Source organism: Colletes gigas, unplaced genomic scaffold (genome assembly GCF_013123115.1).
Source record: "Colletes gigas isolate AHSC1104 unplaced genomic scaffold, ASM1312311v1 Colletes_gigas_Sc00013, whole genome shotgun sequence".
NCBI lineage: Eukaryota > Metazoa > Arthropoda > Insecta > Hymenoptera > Colletidae > Colletes > Colletes gigas.
Window position 1 is genome coordinate 2,145,544 of NW_025106642.1, and position 19,524 is coordinate 2,165,067.

Below are 19,524 nucleotides of genomic sequence, written 5' to 3' on the forward strand. Positions count from 1 at the left end.
CTCGCTTTTAATACCTTTACTCCTACGTCGTGGTTATACGTTTCTGAGTTAGTTTTAATTGCTTAACAATTAAATAACTCAGAGATGGGGTTATCATTATTATTACATATTTATTAACCCAGACCTAACCCTTCAGTAAATCATCCACCTAATAAACACCTTAGTATTAACACTAAACCAAATATAATCGATCAAATGACCGTATTTAATATTTCGTTTAAAATTTCTAACATGCAATGTTACTTTGTAATATTTAACGAATTTTTTCAATATTCATAGTCAAACAATGCGTAATAAAAATACTGAAAGTTTAGAAGCGTGCAGTTCCGAAACTATTAGTATTTTATTAATTATTGAGACATTGTTAGCAGCGGCAAACCTTCCCCTTTAAAATGGCTTTTGGTTTTTGGCGATCGGACTTTTCGTTTTCGAGATATCGTAATTTATGTAAAGGGTAATTTTTCAAATTCCGCTCTCCGCCTTAGAAAAGCCTATTGACGCGCATTAAAAATACTGAAAGTTTAGAAGCGTGTAGTTCCGAAAATATTAGTATTTTATTAATTATTGAGACATCGTTAGCAGCGGCAAACCTTCCCCTTTAAAATGGCTTTTGGTTTTTGGCGATCGGACTTTTCGTTTTCGAGATATCGCAATTTATGTAAAGGGGTATTTTTCTTAATTCGACTATCGCTGTCTCCGTCTGACGCGTCGCGCCGGACCTCTCTGTCTCGCACGTGACTCGTGACCGTTGTGGCCCAGTGACCTACTTTCAATGCGTGCGCGCGGTCAACGACCTTGACAAGGCCGCAGCAAAAAGTAAACAAACGCTTCGGACCCTTCTATTTCCGGAACTAGCCACCGCGTCGACTTGAAACTAAAATCGCTATATCTTCGGAACTAATAAAGCTATCGACTCGTACAAACGCTCATTTTAAAGGGCTTTTCATCCTCTATCGCTTGATCGTAACAGGTATTATAATTTATGCTGTCTTCTACGTTTATTTTCATATTTACTTTGACACTATGCACTCAAAGAAGTTTCTGCAATTCCTATTGATTATACGATTGGTGTGCGATAAAGCTGCATTATAAAATGTTTATTTAATTGAAAATATCGACTTGAATGAACACTTTAACCACTATTCGATAAGCATAACGACTACTATAATTTACGCTGTCTTCTATGTTTATTTTAATTTTATAATCGCTTAAATCGTCCATCGACCCGAAAAAGCAAAATTATGAATTTTTAAAATACAAATAAGGTACGTATGTATTACGTTTGCTGTGGTAAATAGTTTTATCCTCTTTTGTAATATTATTTTTTCCGATAACTAATTTTCACTAATCCGTCATCTGCCTAATAAACACATTAGTATTAATATTTGTCGAGAAGAGTCTCGTTAGGCGACTCGTTCGTCGTGATTCATTATACACCCCATTACGTACTTTACGTAGTAGAAAATTGCGTGGTCGTCTAAGGGTAAAGATAAGTGAGACTCATATTTCAACCAAGAAGTGTAAGATTTCAGCACTGCGTACCAGGGACGCTAAAACGAACGACGCCTCCGGTAGTTGGCAGTCGGTATCGCAACGATGACGTACATCACGCGTCCTCGGTACATAATGTATTAACTTCTAACAAGCTTACCGGTAATTCGCCACGGTCGATTGACATTTTCGGCGTGTGTCCCGCGGCGTTATTAAATCCCCTCGGCCGCGAAGATCTCTCATCTAATCGATCGTGCCTCCTCGTTTCTGCCTCATGATAACGGCCAATCGCGCGGAACGTTCCTTCGGCTCGTCGATTCCCTCGAATTTACATAAACGCGCGTCGTTTTACATGATAATACCGGCCCCGGTCAATTTCCATGAATATCGTGAACGCTGCCCGTCCCCTCACCAGCGAAAATACCCGGCGAAAAATATCCCAAACAACAATTTAACAGAAAAATGTCGATCCAATGACGGGGTATCGACGATCTATCGCCCCCCCGCGTCCACGGCAAATCACGTTTCCTGTTTATCTCGTGTCGGTGCAACTCACGACCAAAGTCGCGCCGATTTACCAACAACCCCGACGAATTCGCGACTACCCCGACGTCGAGACTACGTCGCCCTTACGATTTATTGCCGATCGCGTCACCGAGAAACGTCGCGTCGCTGTTTCTAGCTCGTCGCGAGGCATTAAAAGAACTTTCGCGGTGGCACTTAATTCAGGCAAATATTTCCTCCGGTTGCGTCAGATCCCCCTCCTCCCACGGCGAACGATAATGCATCGGGGATGCCTGAAAGCACAAAGAATAATATTGTTTTAGAAGAAGGCCCGTAATACGATGGCGTCGCGAACGTGGACTATGGAATAAAACGATCCATCCGTCGATCGAAAATCTGCGAACTTTCGTTCCGTTCTGAATATTTTAATTCTATTTTGAGAATTCGAACCAGTGATATTGACGTTGTAGCGGATTGCTATTGCTTTTAGCGATGTTTCTATTTGTCTGACAGTCCCCTCTGTTACATTTGTGATTTTTTAATTTTGTTTTAGATTTAAAATTGTATTGAATGTAAATTTCACGTGAGAAGGAATTGGACAAACTGTAGGTGGTCTCCAACAGCTTAAAAATATTGAAACTTATTAAGTAGGTTACGAAAGCAACGAATTTTATTTTTCTTAATAATTTACAACTTTAATCCTCGTCAATTTAAGAATGTCGAATGGCACGGATTTATGGGATCATCTAATCTACGATTTCAAATTAGATCTTTGAAAAACAATCATCAGAAATTCGACCCAAAGTACGTTGTTATTTTTTCCTGAAATAGAAATTTTTCCCTCCAAATAAAATAATAAAGTACATAAAAATTGTTCAAACAACGAGAAAAGGACAGAACTCGTCAACAAAAATTGTTTGCTAAAGAAACGGAAGTTGTCGTCTTTTACCCTTCCTCTTGTCCCTTGACCATCGCGTTCGCCTTTCATACTGTCTCGCTGGGTCAATTCAGATGGATCACTACCCCTTATAGCTTCTCAGAAATTTCTTGTTTTCCGTCCTTTCTGCACTTTTGTGCGCCAAAGTCGAATGCTCTTTACGAATTCTTCAAACTTCCAAACATTCTTGGACATTTCTTCGTGTCTGTTGGTTTGGCTATATAAATCGGTGGCGAAACTCCAACATAGACGCTACTTCGGTATTCACTGATCGTCCCAACGAAAACTAATAAAAGTTTTGGACAAAGTGGCTGGCACGAAATCCACTATATTCTTCGACATGTTTCCGAACTCTGGAGAACCGCGTTTCTAGAACTCTACGCTCGAATAATTGTTTCACAACGCAAGTTCATTTTCGATAGAAAATTTATTCAAATTGAATATTTTCAGCCGGTTTTATATTCGTGGAAAAATGCATTTTTTATTGAATATTGCGGACAGAGGCCTTTCACTATACTTATAATTTTATCTTGTCTTTTCAGAGGAACTTCGGTGGTCGAGCACTTTATGGCTCGTCTCCGATGTCTGGCGCATGACCAGACTACTCATTCCTATACTGTGCACTATTTGAAAGCAGATCTTTCCGAAAGAACAAAAAAAAACGAAAAGAAAAGATATTGAGAGTTTGTCTTCCAGAAGAATCTGACTTTTTGAACGCGAAAAGACAAAACTGTAGTCGAAATTGACCCTCGAATGTTCGATTATTTATTACTAAATTTGTCAATTATGTAAGCAACTGAATAAACCTTCCAAACGAAAATCGATGTTGTTCTTAAACAAACTATTCTTTAAAACAACGTAGCTGGCTTTCCCTGTTTCTCACGCTACATCCCGCCAGTCCGTAAAGTTCGAAGCTACTGTTCAGTTCCAGAATATCGTGCAAAGAAACGAGCACAGCACGAAGTAAAAGCTAACGAAGTTCGTTATTGGTGATTCCGTGCTCGCCGCTAAAAACGAAGAGGAACCTCCAAGAAAGGTGCTATCGCGTAACAGTTCTTATCTATCGAGTCTTTAAAGCGTCCTCGAGGTACGGTTCGGTTCGCTGAAGCCTTCCGGAACCGTAAAAACACGCTTCAGATAACCCCACAAACTGTAAAAATTTCCGACCACGTGATCCCACCGAATCGTAACCTTTTACTGGCAAAGTTCCGTCTTCTTTCCCGCGGAACGTGAGATTTCGACCGGCGTAAGGTCGCTAAAACTCGATACCCTTGGAATATAATCAGCGGCCAATAATCTCATCCGACAGGCGTTTCACGATGGTCAGGAGTTTCGCTTTGATACCGAGAGTACAAATTGAATTGCAGTCGCTCGTGATTCATAATTAAATCTTCGTTCAACGTGCCTCCCGGTGCTTCCTGTTTCTTTTTTTTTTCCCCCCACACGTCACAATTATGCGCGTACGCGGTGAATTTCGAGCTTCGTTTCCTCGGCCGATATTCTCGCCAGTTGCAGACAATGCGGGCATTTGATCTGACGGTAAAATTTCGCGCGTCCGTCGGATTCGATTCGAATTCATCGTCGACGCGTCTCCCGCGCGATGAAACGACGAAAACAGAGTGCTTTCGGGCGGTATTCGTTATCGTTGCCGGTCTGATTAATCGTTGCTGCGATTCGTGATGCTTTTCGACGCGAATCTGCTGAAACGAAACGTTGCTGCTGGATGTACGAGTTTTGTTGAATTGACACTCGCGAAAGAGGCGTTATCTCGGTTGGTGCTTAATTTTCTTTTTCTTTTACGCATTTAACACATTGACTGCCACACATGGGTGACACGACTTTTCACCAGGGAGTTAAAAAAATGAATTCTCAAGATCAGATGCAAAAGAAAATAAAGCCTAGGGCCCTTGAATTTTAACAAGTCTGTGAAAATAAGTTTTGGTATGCTAGTTTCCAATTGTCTAAAAAGAAAATTTAATTTTCCTTTTAATTTGAGGGGTTTGGCCGGGCAGTCCACGTGTTAAGTCGTTTCTGCTTTTTATAATTTTTCGTTGAAAACGCATTTAAGCATGTTAGGAGACGCGTTGCAACATTGCGTTTCCACCTGCGAGTAAGCTTAATGAAACAAATGAAACTCGATCGTTGGACCGTACGCGGCGATGCATTATTCACAGAATTATCGCCGACAAAGCGTTGTGCGTTACGTAATCGCGCGTGGCAAAAACGGGACAAAGATTCGCAAGTGTAATTGGTATTTTATCAAGAACGATATTTCATCGAACAACGCGTGTTGGAATTATCGTAAATTACGCGATCATTAGAGCTTAAAGCGAGCCGACAAAGTGATCATCGTTTAAATTTGCAAGCGCGAACAATTTTCTAGAAACGTCGCGCGAATCGAAGTGTAATTGGATGGAAGATTATTATCATAAATGTTCGGGAGTACAATTCGAACTGGAAAGTAATTCCTTGGGCGCGCAGAAGCGACAAATTTTTCACAATTTTCGTAATTTTAATTTGCAGCTCTTGCTGAACTTTTTATTGAACGAGCGAAGGAGAGTTGCGTGAGCAAATGGACCGATTCTGGTAAAATTAACACTGTATTTGCTCTGTTCTGCTCTCAACGAATGTATAAAAAAAAATTTTTAATTAACTATTATTATATATACTACACTCTCTTTTTGTTAATGATATTAACGATTACGAATAATAATGTCCAGCCTTGGAATAACTGAATGTTTTCTCTATGCGTTTCTTGTCAAATGCAAGGTGTAATAAATATTCCGTAGTAATTGCATCGTTTCTACGGAAATATTACTATAAATGGTTTTCGTACGATAAAAAGACACCATCTGCGGATGCACCACTTAAAATAATTGAAGGACCTTCTGCAGCAGCATTTTCCAATCTTCTTTTAGTCACGGGACATTCTAAATTCTACTTCACATTCTTTTATAGCCATTTCGTTTTTCAAATGGAAAACATACAATTAACGAAGTGAATTTTATTTTTTAACACGAATAAAAATAACAGAGACATAAATTATCATTTTTAAAGGAAAATATTTATTAGATTATACTGTTAGTAGTTTGTAGATACTATGTAAAAATTTTAATGAGAGATTCTAGAGGCCTAATAAGACGAAAACCAAGAATATCAATTTCTTGATCGAGACTTCGTTAAAAAGTTATTAAAAAATTTCAAATCATTCTGGAAAAATTATTTTTAGTTGCGAGGGTCAATTACTATCACTTTTGGTCAATAGACATATCCCCGAAATCCTACACACTTTCGAGAAAAAAAATTTCTTACCGATGTCTGACCATATATGAGATTTTTCCCTGAAATTTCGTTTAAAACATCATAACTTCTGAACGGATTGGACGATTTTAATGTTTCAAAATGCAAACAACGCGTATTTTAGTAGAGAATATATAGAAATTCCAAAAATATTCGAAAAGATGTTCCTTGGACCCGTAAAGTTAGAAAAACGCCATAAACATGGAGCAATTTTCAAACGTCCATAACTCCTACAATAGTGAATATATTTCAATAAAATTTAGTCTGGAAATAAAGCTCATGGATACCTACAAAAAGCATTAAACAACATTTCCGTACAGCGTCAAACAAATTTATTAAAAATGAAAAACGAAATTTAAAATAAATCGACAGGGGGTAGGTGCCTTAATTTGACGGCGAAAAAAAATTGTTTCGAATCGTTCTAAAAAAATTATTTTCAGTTCCAAGGGTCAATTACAATCATTTTTGGTGAATACATATACCTCCGAATTCCTACGCATTTTCGAGAAAAAAATTCGAGCAGGTGGATAAAGTCGACAAAATTAAAAAATTTTAAATCGTTCTGGAAAAAATTATTTTCAATTGCAGGGGTCAATTGCTATCATTTTTGGTCAATAGACGTACCCTCGAAATCCTAACCATTTTCGAGAAAAAAATTCCTTACCGAAAATATAATGTCTGACCATATATTGATATGTTTCACTGAAATTTCGTACGTGTGTTTAAAAAATCATAACTTCTGGATGGATTGATGGATTGTAATGATTCAGAATTCAAACAATGCGTATTAATGGAGCTCTAGAGCCCCTTAAAAATGGGCGAAAGGGTGAAATAAGTTAGTTTACCTTCCTAAGAAAAACTGAAGCTTTGTCTAGTCGAATCTCGCTTTTCCTCGCAAGTCAAACGAGAGGCGCTACATTTCGTAAGTTTATCTAACATCTCGATATATATCTCTGCCGTTTCGATTCCATTGTGTGCACCGGTTCGTCCCACTCCCACCGGAACGACGACTGGAAATATTTTTAGTAATTCCGCGGCGCAGCAAATTGTATTGTCGCGCGTCGATCGATTTATAATAAATTCCATGAATGGTAACGTTCATGGTCCGACGGTAATGCGCGGAACACCGCGATAACGTCGTGTGAATAATTCGATCGAATTTTTATTCGTCGTCTGTGCAGCGTCAACCATCGAGCGCCGATGCACTTTGCGCGGCTTTACATCCAAGTTTACTCGAGCGAGCCAACCATGTAACCAATTTTCGCGAAGCGTTCGCACGAAAGTCTCTCGATAGGGTCGTGAGTTCGAGCACGAAGGGCTGTACTATCGGCCCTGGAGACCTCGAGGAGGCATCCTCCATCAACGCGGATCATCGTTGCACCCTCTTCCTTCGGCTGTTTCAGCCAGAGACCTGTTTCTTATTACTTTAGAATCGTCCTACGAGAAACTGCTTTCACGTACGACGAACGTCGCCGCGCAAACCTTCGAGACGGCTGTTCCCATTGTCATGTGATACCCGGTGCTAACGCCCACGCACTCGTCGCTTTTCTTCGCCCCCGATCTGATCCACTCTACCGCTTTATGGGATCCGTACCCGATCGTAATACAAGCACGGAATCGCGCGTATCGAAAATACGTAAATCGTGCTTGGGAAAACCCCGTTGAATGGGCACTTTTATATATTTTTACGTCTCGTTCTTGTTAAGCCAGTAGCAACGATCTGGATACTTTATGGCGTCCCGTTAAACGACGAGCTCGAGGATAGAATTTTTTTTGTGGCCACTGGCGCTGAGGTGGATCCCGTTTCTATTTGTCTGACAGCCCCTTCTGGTTCCATTTGTTTTTTTAAAGTTATACTTTCATGTGACAGGGAGTTGAGACAAACTGTAGGTGGTCTCCACTAGATTAAAGATTTTTCTAAGGATCTGCTAATGACCCATCACACTAAGATAATCGATCGAAAAGTGTGTATATAGGAATAGGTATCTTCTTTTTTATTATTAATGCAATTTGAATCTCAAGAAAGAGATTATTTTGCAGTGCTGTACAAACGATAGGAATAGGTGGTCGATCGAGTACTTGTGAGAGAGTTAAGAGTGTAGCCCTCTGTAGACGAGTGCGGGAACTCTCGCCACAGTGAATCCATTTCTAGTTGTTTCTAGCCCCTTTTGTTCCATATTTTTCTTTAATTTAATTGTATCTGTTTATAATATTTAATATTTAATTTTCAAGTGACAAGAGTCAACACAAACTGTAGGTTTTCAGTTGAATTATTCTCTTCAAGCAACAAGGAAACTGGTCGAAGTGGTAATGACCGATTTTGGTCAGACTTATTTACCTCTCACAAGGTAAGCTTGCATCCACATTGCATCCACATTTTTACCAATTTAACGTAACATAAGAACTTTGTTGCTTTATTTTTTCTCGTTAAAGCATTTAAAAAAATCGATGTTACGTAGTGGAAGGAGGTTCGTAATGAAGCGTTGCTTAATGAAAGGTACATTTACTACGCGAAAGTAGATTTCGAGTTCAAGTGTTACTTGCTGCGAGTTTATTTACAGCGCCTTGCTTTGAATCCCGCCAGAATATATGCACCTCGCTTAGATAACACGGAACATCTTACGACTTAACTGGAAGTTGTACCATTTACACAAACGTTGCCTCGTTAAACTATCGTTATATGAATTTTCGTTTAATCCTTTAAATTTATGTTCAACCGTGTCCTTTTCATATGAAAATCAGATCTCTCAGATAACACACAGTCATTATGAATTTATACAGACATGACTTCATTTTTTGTTACGTGTTTTTCTTTATTCATTTACTAAACATTTTATAAAGTTTCGATGATTTGTTCGGAAATTACACACGACTTATCAAACCATTTCTGAAATGGATCTCATACGAGTCGAAATTTAAAATGAATAAAAATTATGTTTAGAAATGTTACAATTAGAAATAAAGGTGTACAATTAGGTACAAAGTTGAAACGTTATCAAAGTATACAACAGAAAATAAGAAAGGAAACAGGAAAATAATAAAATAAAATAAGCTTGAAATGAAGTTCAGAGACAAAGTAACAAAAATAAAATTAGTTTAACTCGAACACAGATAAGAAAATATCAAGGAGTGTAAAACAAAACTTTCACAAAATTCTTTTACAAAATTTGAACGGAACGTTAATATCATCGAATGGCTTGAATAAAATAAACGCTCTTCTTTTAAAAAATTACGATGTTTCACGTATCACAACATGAAATTAAAATTCCATGATTACTTTGTCTGGAGTGATACGGACGGAGTGTCCGTGAAATTTCTTTTCTTCCCGTCGGGATTGCAAAAAGAAGAGATCGAGTTCGACTCGGTCTTGCTCGAAATTTAATTTTAATTTCCCCGGGATGAAAATTCCGCCTTTTGAGGCGTTTTCCGTGTAATTGTAACTCGCCAGCACGCCGCAGCGTTGATCCGCGGCCCTTTGATGCAGAGAACGAGCACTCGACACTCGCGCATTCGAATGGAAGTGCATACGTGTTCGTCTAAGAGGGAACAAAGTGGACGGTCTGCCTCAAAAAGGTTATCTCGAGGGCGTCATTGAAATACGCTGAGAAATTCTGCGCCACGTGAGATCGCACCCATTATAGTCGCTGGAATTTAGATACCTTTAGCTCACAGTCATATGGAGTGTTTAAAAAACTCATTGCCAAACTCTGTCAATGTGTTTTATGAGTACATATCGGAAAGAAAAGGTCGACAGAATGAATCGTGAAATTGGGACCGTTTATATCTGTTTGTTTCTATTTCTGATCTTGTGTCTATTACAATATTAAAGTTATTTTATATTCATTGTCATGGTAATTAAAAAATAACCATTACTTTTCCATTAACAGTAAAGTTAAAAATTATATAGACAGCAAAAAATATTAAATTATTGTGACGTTAAAATGATTGTCATATTTAAAGACTGAGTTTCCGTGCAATATAATTGAAGACAGTGATTAATTAATTTAATTGTGCCAATTCTTTTGTTATGAAAGTAGTAATAACACAATTATTTGTATCCACATATTGTTTACAGATAAGAAGCTGGTGTGTGCGACTTATTATAGTTTACTCTACTCGAATCGACGCAAAAATGTATTACGAAACAACGAAAAGAAGTTTTGCTGTTAAAATCTGTAAAAACTTTCGAAAGATTACTGGATATTTGGATTTAACGACCAGTTTGTTGAGATTTTAACGCAACAAGGAGTATGATCGTGCTAAGTGTCGCTAAATTCTGCCCTTACGCAGTCCATAAAGGGCAACGGTCTTGCCGGAAGTTCAGAGAAATATGATTGGGAAGTTCGAACGCGACAATAAAGGTGTTCGAGTAAAAAGTTCGTGTCGGTCGTTACTGTGTTCGTAAAGAACGAGAAAAGTGTGACCGGAGTTACCCGGAGTTCCTACAATTTTTTGCACTTCGCGTGTGATATTTCTCGTAAAATTCTGGTTTCGTTTCTTAATTCTTCCGCATCGATTCATCAGACCAAAAATAAAAAAAAAATTACTGGACAATATGTGGATGAAAAATTCGACGATTCTGATGCAATTTGACGAGACACAAAATATGTTCGCGAAAACAATAAAGCCTCGGTGTTATCGACGAGATACCCCGGGCGAAAACAATCAGTAGTTTCGGTCTGAAACTGTTTAACGAATTATGCCCGTAGCTTTATTGAATTCCGCCTCGTCGCGCGGGTTCGCTCGGCTGTCGGATGAGAATTAAACGAAATATAATTCTTGCAATCTACCACGAGCTCCACGGCAACGCTGCTGCATAAAGTAACAGTCCACGAAGAACTACGATACTCGATGAAAACGCCAGCGTACCGGAAGAAAAAACCAACACGAGTCGGTTTTTGTTTTCAATTACACCGGAACCTCGATTATTCGGGTCTTGGTTATCCGTCGTAGGGATCGTACGCGTGTTAAACAGTGGTCACAAATCGTCGTGACAGCGACGAATCACGCGTGTCAGTTCCAGTTCCATCTGTACTATATAACGTACACTGTAAGCAAATGGGTCGTAAAACGAGAAGAGGTGTCTTATTTTAAGGAAAAACTTCAACTTTGCACGAAAATAGAATCGTTATCAATTACCTTTGATTCAGTTACATCGACTATTAACGCTAGAACTACCGAAGTGGTTAAAACATTCGTAATTTTTAATGGAAATAATAAATTTACACGACAACCTAATAAACAGTCATTTCCAGTGCATTATACGTTTTTTTAAGTATCCAAGTAATTTCATAATTGTCGAGAAATTTTTGTGTACATCAAAGAGGCACTCTTTATTCAAAAGGGTGCAATTTATCCTCCAAAAATATAATTTATAATATTACTTGTCCAAATTATATTGCACGATGGGTTAAAGGCTTTAACGTTTACTTTCAATCAAAAGAAGTTGAAAGAGAATACCCAAAATGACGACAATTAATTAAACTGAATAAGTTATTAACGAAATAACGAAGCAGGTGTTTCTGATTGGAAGCTTTAAACGATTTGGTAACATAAAGCTTATATATAAACGTAACTCAACTTTTATTTGAATCAAACGTTGCTTAGCTTCGCGTGTTATTTAAATTCGATGTTCTCGTGACTTGCTGTACGAGAAGCATACTTAGGTCTTAGGAGGATTCATCTCGTGCTCGTCCGTGCTATAAATTGCGCCCCAATCTGTACGCGAAATTTAGCGCGGCAAGTTACAAGACTAATCTCTCGATCGAAATCAGTGCGATATTGCCGAGTACGGAGCCATGTAGCGTAGAGTTTGGCACGTCGCTGGATTCGCCTACATATGTACCCGAGCATTACAACCAGCGATCGTATTATGTGCATCATGCGAATTGATCACAATGCTGGATGGCCGACTACGTGCACCGGTCGTGCAATAATTGCATTCTGTTATCTCCGTGTAATAATGAAACCGGGATTCGCTATGCGAGTAATGGCTGGGAACGAGCATCGGAAAGACGGTAGAACGCGCGGAAGCATCTTATCCAATTGATCGTATGTCACCCACCTGAACCGTTTATTGCGACTACGCTTGAAGCTTGAACTTTTCCAATCGCTTTCGATTATTTCGAGACGAAGTTTCACCCATCGAGCCCCTCTGCACGCGCACTTTTGGGCACGATAATTAAACGATAAACCGTGCGAACGATTTAGATTCCCAATTCCAAACACAGCGGAACCGATTGGCCGAATTATCGGGAATTCAACTTCAACGTGTAAGATTCGCGAAACTGTACGCTTGGCTATAACTCGCGAGTTTCAAATTATGCTCGATTTAACCGTGGAACCAATTACGTCGACGAACATTGATTTATTACAAACCGGTCCTAAGTTTCATGCGGTTGGACGGACAACTACGATGCTTAATATTGATTTCGAGGACTGAGACTAATCTTCTACGATTCTGAACTTTCTACAGGGTGTATCGTGTTAACTTTGTCGTATGAAACAGGTGCTAGTTTGTGTTTGATTGCATCGAAACACGTTTTATAGAAAAGTTTGTGGCTTGGAAAGGAGAAGGGAGACGCTGGTCGAGTACTTGCGAGAAAGACAGGTCGAGCGTGTCCCTCTGGCAGCGAGAGAGTGAACTATCGACATATATTATTGAAATATTTTCTGAAATATTGATTTTTTTGTCGTTAATGGTTCAATACTTTTGTATAAGGAATGTTCTCTTAAAAATATTTTTATTATTCAGAAAAATAATTTAAAATACTTAAAATTTTATTTGCAAAACAATTATTCAATGACATGACTAAAGCATTCTGCAATAAATGACAAAATTTAATTGAACGATATTGAAGGGAACATAATTGATGTATCTGATTTATCAATTGGAGTATATCGTCATTCATCATGTTAAAATAACTATCAATATTTTTCTTAATTTGTTTCCTATCGAAAAATGAATCACTATATCTACTAAAGTATTTAAGAGACTATCACCCACAATTTTATACCTTTACTTTAAAAGATACTTTTACCTAAAATTACAATACTCGCGTAGTATCATTGAAGACAGTTGCAGAGAAGATATTCGTAGTAAATTACAGCGTTTAATTCTCTCGATCGTTAAAAGTAAAAAATGGAAGGTCTTGCAAGAGCTTATAGCACGAAAAAAAAAATAGAATCGATAGGATCCCGCGCGGATTTAACGGTAATTCGTTTATTCGATCGAACCTCCATCTCGACCTTAAGACATTGTTCCGTATTTCGTTTCGTTGCGTCGAATCTCGTGGAACTGTTCGATCGAAATCAATTAGCTCGCTTGCTATATATTTACAGGCGGAAACAAAGGACGCTGGAATCGAAACCGAAGACGTGCATCGAAGAAGACGAATCGATTTACTTACACTGTCGCGCAATCGCCTTGGCATCGCATTTCTCTCGCAAGCTGCATAATATATCTTCGAAAACGTTTAATCTTTTTAATCCTGAAAGCTTTGACCTAAACCCCGGCCATTTAAGAGCATCTGCGCGCCGCGGAACACCGCGAACCTTCGTTTTAATCTCGCAACTTCTTTGCTTAATACTTGATAATACATCACGCGCTGTCCGGGAATGGACCTGTGCATGCACCACCAAATTTTTAAGCAATGCAGAAGGATTCGTTTAATGGACTATCCGTGGCGATAATTATATAAATGATCACGTCGTTTGTTTGTGGCGAAAGAAATTTCGTGGGAAAGTATTCGATAACATTCAGCTTTTGAAAGCCGAAAGATTAATAGCGCCGAGATAAATGGGGAAGAAAATCTACCAACTGCCAGTTTAAACAAGGGTTTATCAAGATTTATAACCCGCGTAGAAAGGGCAAAAGTAGCATACTGACGTGTTAATAATACCAATCGATTTAAAAAATGTTAAATTTAAATGTTGTACGAATTTATACGAAATCACTAATATATTTTAAATTGATACACAAAAATGAATATTACTGTAAAAGAGAAACGTTAGCAAGCATAACTTGGTACATCGAGGCATCGACACAGGAAATTGCTCAGACATTCTGATGATTCCGAATTTATGGGGCATAATACTGATGCATCTTGAATGTATGAGGTTTGATAACCCAGGATTCATGGAAACTGATACTAACAGAGACGTGAGATTCGATATTGTCAACCCAGGAATCGTGAAACATTGTTCACTGTGAACTTCTAATTGGTATCTTTGTCTACGATATTTAGCTTGTCGTATCTTTTATAATTTTATCGATAGTCACATCCCTATGTTGTTCTCAAAGTGTTGAGATGTTCAGAAGAAAGATGGCGATTCCAAGTGCAAGGAATAACGCGGTGTTTACAGGTACGATTGGCACAGCGAGTGATGTTTAGGCATAACAATACGACAAACGAGGCTTTAAATTCCCAGGTATGGCGCTACGGAGACAGCCTGGGGAAGACTGGATCCATCTTTGGAACCTGTGCTTCCCCTTTCATCTTCGTACAGCCACTTCATTCGTTTCGATGGTACGAAAGATGTCTCTTTAGAAGAGTTTGTAAAACACGGTTTGAGTGCCATCGCTCGCTCGAGCACCACTCGACGCAGCACATGAAAGCATTCGAGCGAACGACGCGGAAGGAGATCTCGGAGCCAGACGAGGCTAGGACCCTGGCAGAAACAGCAATCTGGAAACTGGGAGTCTCCGTTGGTCCAAAACTTCTCGTTCCCGTGCGCTGCAGCGATTCCGCGCAAGTACTGGCAGTTATAATGCGCCACCGAGGAACGATTGTGCCTCGGAGGATTTCGTCACGAGAGCCGGGGAATACGTAGTTACTTATGGTTTTCACGGTATTACGTGCAGCCACCGACGGAGACTGCGGCGTTGAAACTTGTCGCAGTTACGGGTTTTCAGATAACAACTGTTACGTCTTCTTTTCTTTGAATAAACGGAAGGTTTTATAAAGGTTCCGCGCGTCAGCTTAGCCGCCGGGCGTATAAATTACGTGGACGTTTTAACTAGAATTGTCTGAAACAGGGCGAGAAAACAGCAACTCTTTCTTGTTTGCTACACGCGCCTGAAAAGAATCCCCTTGTCTCTCCTGCGCAGATGTTTTCACCGGAATAAATTTTCACGAAGCAAAGCGGAATTATGGACCTGACTTTGATGGCGCGACGTATTAACTTTATATTCGTTCAAACCGGAGCAGTACGTTTTAAAATGTTCCCCTGGAGGTTTCAAATTTGATTTCTGTATGCACGAAATGGGTGGAAGTATGACAGAGAAGTATTACATTGGTGGTTTTTTAATGGACGCGTGATACTTTTTTAAATACATTTTAATCGACAATATTTCTCGAGCAAAAGAAATCAACGACTTTGGTGGATTTAATAATAGGAATCGATCAAACTTTTGGAGATAAAAATATTTCTGTAGTTTGTAGAAATTACTAATTTCACGTTCACGAACTGAAATTAAAAATGTGTAAATGACGATCGTATGGTAATGGTTCCAAAATAGGACAAATGTGGGAACAATATCCGGAATAATTAATGCGCTGTGTCTCACTCTGCGGCTATATTCGCGTTATCGGAGACGACTCAGTAGAAATGCAACTGCGTCGATCAATCACCTATCAGTCGAAACAGCTAATTTACACGTGTTGTGTTAAACTATGTTTCATATAATAGGACTAATTTCCCGTGCAAACAGTTTCACAACGAATAATCCACAATTTTGTTTATAATATAGTCGAAGGATTCACAAAATAATATTTATGATATTCACCGTTTTAAGATTTGGTTTATCACGGATTTTTACAGATGAAAGCATTTTAAAATTGATCCATAATGTCCAGCTAGTTATTTTGAATAAACTATCATAGAATATTGTAAATATTGACGGTATCCTCATTAAGATTTATCGATACACGTTTCAATTAGAAATATGAAAAGAATTATAATTGTTCTAACTCAAATTCGACAGAAAACAAAAGTACAAAATCCACAAAAATTTTAAAGGCACGTAGTAATAAAAAAAAGAATGAAAATCAATTATTCTAACTGCTATTAATGGTGAAGAACTTTTCTACATACATATACGAATTTTGTCCGGAGTTAGCAAGTTTTTCGTAATGAAAATTAAACGTTCACCGCATATTTCTGAACGATACCAGAAACCTACCGAACACCTTGGAAAACTTATTATTTTACCACCCTGTTTAAAGTTTTAAACACTAATGAAGATTGATTGCAACAAATGCAGCGCGTTCGAGTGGAAAAGAACGCGAATTGAATTAAGTTCTTCGCGAACGGGGGAAACGAGTAAGTAATTGCGCTTAATGATCTTTAAATGTATTGTAATTCAATTATAATTTAAGGCTCCTGTTGGGAACAACTTGACTTTATTGTCATTATACCGCCCAACCGGTAGAACTTTATATACGCTTCAACGAGCCGACATTTCGAGATAAAATTAAAGCTAAATTAAACGGTGGAAAAATATATAAACAGGTGCTGTGTGCTCGACAATAATCTGACACGGTTCTCGACGGTAAATTGAGATATTAATCGAAACGTACGTTCGATTGTGGCGAAAGGAATATAGTCCGTAAGAACGCGACAGCGAACCATAAACACAATGCAGTAAACGCGATATCGACAGGTTTTACTGACCATTCGAATGTCTGCCACGGTAAAATAATTTCCAGACACCGAGGTAAGAAATACCTTGTATTTCACCGTAACACGACCAGGCGGAATCTATAGGATTCTAAATCCGATTACGTTGGTTGGTACGTTGTATTCCAAATTAATGGAACATAGATTGAACGTGTCGAATCGTCGTATACAATAAATAATCGTTTATTCGAGCTTTGTTTTGAAATCCAGAATTCACGGGCGAAAAGTATCTCAAAACCTGTAAAATTTGGCGTTAGATTCGTAATTACCTGCATATTGATTTTCCACAAAATTGGTCGAATAGATAAACTCTCGGGTAAAACTTAAAGGGTTAAATGTTCGTTTTAAATTCGTACATTATGGCGATGCTTCCCAGAATGACCGACAGAGGGCTACGCTTTCTCACAAGTACTCGACCGGCCACAGTCCCTTTTCTTTCTCTTTCTTTCATCCTGCTATCTTGCTTACTTCTTTTTACAACGCAAAATAAAATGAAATATAACACTCAAGCGAGTGTGTACACACGATACACATAAAATCAACAATGTATTAGATGTAAAAATATTGTGGCTATGATTAATGGCAAGTATCAATCTAAAATAAGTGTACATAGGGTGGGAACATCGACCGTTCAACACCATCCCCGATCGAAAATTGTATCGTAGAACTGCATCAGAAACACGCATTAATACTCGACGTGATGGTACGGTTTAACAGGCTGCTCACATTAGCCTTACATCGATCAGCAAAGTGCAACATCGACGCTGATTCGATGCGGAACCACGGACGATTCAACGGGAATAATCATCGTTTCTGTACGTCATAGCTTGATCGTCGTTGCGTCGAAATCTGATAGGCGACGGGGCAAAGTATTCGAACAAAATATTTGCTCAAATACGCGTTTTAATTCCAACGGCAACCTTGGGGGAACAATAGAGACGAGTTTGGACCGGCTGTGTAAAACAAAAAAAGAAAGGAAATAAACCATTTGACACAGGTTGAAGCCCGCGTGCGGAGCAATTGTGTTGTATTAACAATTGTGTGCCCTCAATATCGACTATCGACCTTACGTGTGCTCCGAGCACTCTTTCAATATTTGACGCAACGAGGGTTCAGGGCTCTCTCGGATATCGCCTCGTAATTGCGTTTCCCGGCCGCGAACCGGATGTCCTCCGATTTTTCCTTTCGTCCATTCGCTTCCTCCGCCATTTTATTTCCCCTTTTATTTCGACGTCTCGCAATTATCGGACTAATTGCAATTTCCCTCCGCGACCAAACCACTCGGCCGCGAACCAAGAGATTCCTCATCGACGAGACTCCCCCCGGTTAAACTAGAAAACCCACGGTGTTTTCAATCCCGACGTCAGAATTTCGCGTAATCCCGATCCCTATTTTCCCCGATAAATCTTATCGAATAGCTTCCCCTCGGGTAGACCATTTTATTTAGTTACCGCTCAAATCGCGTCTACCTCTGTTCTCGAATTCCTGCCAATTCCAACTTTTCCAGCGTGTATCTTAGAAATCATATTTCACAACGATTCGCGCATAATTCATCGTAAATTAAAATTTCTTTACAATTATAGAATTTCAACACGGAAGATGAAGTTTTGAAATAAAGAAAAAAGCTTTGTACGCATCAATTTTATTAACGATTTATTTCTTTAAATTATTGATCAGTTTGCCTTTCTTTTGAATTTTAACCTTTATTTATTTTAATAAGAAGATGTGAATAATGGAAGCCTCGTATATTGAAAATCGTTTTTAAATTTGATAATACTGAATTAGATACACTTTTGTTAAAATGGTTGTTCCGTGTGTGTGCGTTATAATGAAGGTATTCGCTACTAATTATCGTCCGACACGTTCCCCGTGGTCTAGCTCTCACACAGTGACCGTAATTCGATTTACAAACGGGAATAATTAAAGATAAACCAATGATTGCGCTATCGATGGTAATCCAATAACTGGACACGCACCATCGAAAATAGGATGGGCGGCGCTTGTTTGCTGCTAATACTAATTCTATTCTGTCGCTGCAAACACATCGACTAATAGATTCGAAATTTTTCGAACGCGCACGATTATCCATGCAACAACGATCGCAGTAACGCGCGTTTAATGCCCCTGAAACAAATTCGATAAACATCGAGTACTCGAATATCATCATTTGAATATTATTATTTGATCAATTATATATTAAATAAGAAAGTACTGCGAATTCTCGATTATCCTGTCTTCTGAAGTTTCTAAAACGTTAAAACATGACAATGAGAGAGACTATTGTATTCATATATTTTTACTGTATTTGAATATTAAATCACTGATTCTTAAATGGATCTTTAAATCTGATGGATTCTTTACCAAAATATAAATGTATAATAAACGAAAAGAAAATTCAAAAGAAATTGATTTACACTTTGCAACGAATATTATAAAAAATCACATGCTCGATTAGTGCAGAAAATATTCGAACAGTAGGCTGAGGTTGGCTAAATTGAACCGTCTAAATTAGACTGCGTAGATGTATAGTTTAAATTAGCACAATAACCTCGTTTATCGCACGTGTATTAAACATTCCTACGGTATCACATTACGTAGTCTGCTTTCATGTA

General features: G+C 38.5%; 1 protein-coding gene across 2 annotated transcripts in view; it reads right to left on the reverse strand.

Moving 5' to 3' along the window:
* Positions 1-1,977, reverse strand: part of LOC122399330 (5-hydroxytryptamine receptor 1) — a 128,341-nt gene extending 126,364 nt beyond the window's left edge. For both annotated transcript variants that reach the window (XM_043399942.1, XM_043399940.1), the window contains exon 1: positions 1,652-1,977. The gene's annotated coding sequence lies outside the window, so the exon portion shown is untranslated. The remainder of the gene's footprint in view (positions 1-1,651) is intronic.
* Positions 1,978-19,524: the final 17,547 nt, after the last annotated feature.